Here is a 1,944-nt window from a genome sequence, read left to right as displayed (position 1 = left end):
GAAGGAGGGACTCTTCATTAACTCATTCTGTGAAGCATGAATCATTCTGACACCGAAGCCCACCAATACAAAAAAGAAAAAACCTACAGGCCGACATCTATGATGAACATAAATGCAAAAATCCTCAACAACATACTAGCAAATGAAATTCTGAAGCATATAAAAAATTAGCTTTATTTCTCTGGTGCAGAAATTGCTCAACATATGCAAATCAATGAATGTGATTAACCACATAAACAGTTTTCCTTTAAAAAATATATGACTATCTGCTGCACCAGCTATGGGCTCTCAGCATTGTTTCCTTTTCCTCCACTGGAGCAGCTATGGTGGCGGTGAAAACCCTGAACGCCAAGACCAAGGTGGCCCGAGCGCAGGCGGCCCTGGTGGTCAACATCAGCGCCGCGCGGGGTCTGCAGGACGTGCTAAGGACCAACCTGGCACCCAAAGGCACTGTGAAGATGCTCGTTTCTGGCGCTGGAGACATCGAACTTACTAAAGACGGCAATGTGCTGCTTCACGAAATGCAAGTTCAACATCCAACAGCTTCCTTAATAGCAAAGGTAGCAACAGGCCAGGATGATATAACTGGTGATGCTACGACTTCCAATGTGCCTAATCATTGGAGAGCTAACGAAACAGGCGGATCTCTACATTTCTGAAGGCCTTCATCCCTGAATAACCGCTGAAGGATTTGAAGCTGCAAAGGAAAAGGCCCTTCAGTTTTTGGAAGAAGTCAAAGTAAGCAGAGAGATGGACAGGGAAGCACTTATAGATGTGGCCAGAACACCTCTTGGTACTAAAGTTCATCCTGAACTTGTAGATGTCTTAACAGAGGCTGTAGTGGACTCCATTGTGGCAATTAAAAAACAAGATGAACCTATTGATCTCTTCATGATTGAGATCATGGAGATGAAACATAAATCTGAAACTGATACAAGCTTAATCAGAGGGCTTGTTTTGGACCACGGAGCATGGCATCCTGATATGAAGAAAAGGGTGGAGGATGCATACGTCCTCACCTGTAACGTATCATTAGAGTATGAAAAAACAGAAGAGAATTCTGGATCTTTTTTTTACAAAAGTGCAGAAGAGAGAGAAAAACTCCTAAAAGCTTAAAGAAAATTCATTGAAGATAGAGTAAAAAAAAAAACAAAAAAACTGAAAAGGAAAGTCTGTGGTGATTCAGATAAAGGAATTGTTGTTATTAATCAAAAGGGGATTGACCCCTTTTCCTTAGATGCTCTTTCAAAAGAAGGCATAGGGGGGCGGAGCTAGATGGCCGAATAGGAACAGCTCCGGTCTCCAACTCCCGGCATGAGCGACACAGAAGACAGGTGATTTCTGCATTTTCAACTGAGGTACTGGGTTTATCTCACTAGGGAGTGCCTGATAATCAGTGCTGCTCAGCTGCTGCAGCTGGACCAGAAAAAGCTGAAGCAGGGGGAGGCATTGCCTCACCTGGGAAGCACAAGGGGGAAGGGAATCCCTTTTCCTAGCCATGGGAACTGAGACACACAACACCTGGAAAATCAGGTAACTCCCACACCAATACTGCACTCTACCAAGGATCTTAGTAAACGGGTACACCAGGAGACTATATCCCAAACCTGGCCAGGAGGGTCCCACGCCCACGGAGCCTCCATCATTACCAGCAAAGCGGTCTGCGATCTCGCTGCAAGGCAGCAGCCAGGCTGGGGGAGGGGCGCCCACCATTGCTGAGGCTTAAGTAGATAAACAAAGCTGATGGGAAGCTCCAACTGGGTGGAGCTCACAGCAGCTCAAGGAGTCCTGCCTGTCTCTGTAGACTCCACTTCTGGGGACAGGGCACAGCTAAACAACAACAACAACAAAAAGCAGCTGAAACCTCTGCAGACGCAAACAACTCTGTCAGACAGCTTTGAAGTGAGCAGTGGATCTCCCAACACGGAGGTTGAGATCTGAGAA

At 46.0% G+C, this 1,944-nt stretch overlaps 1 pseudogene across 1 annotated transcript; it reads left to right on the top strand.

Moving 5' to 3' along the window:
• The first annotated feature begins 323 nt into the window (after positions 1-323).
• Positions 324-1,288, top strand: LOC116271982 (annotated as a pseudogene). Its single transcript, XR_004180712.1, has one exon. The product of XR_004180712.1 is annotated as a T-complex protein 1 subunit zeta pseudogene (transcript).
• Positions 1,289-1,944: the final 656 nt, after the last annotated feature.

Source organism: Papio anubis, chromosome X, assembly GCF_008728515.1.
Source record: "Papio anubis isolate 15944 chromosome X, Panubis1.0, whole genome shotgun sequence".
NCBI classification, from domain to species: domain Eukaryota; kingdom Metazoa; phylum Chordata; class Mammalia; order Primates; family Cercopithecidae; genus Papio; species Papio anubis.
Note: the sequence above shows the minus strand (reverse complement) of the source record. Positions and strands in the feature narration are given on the sequence as shown.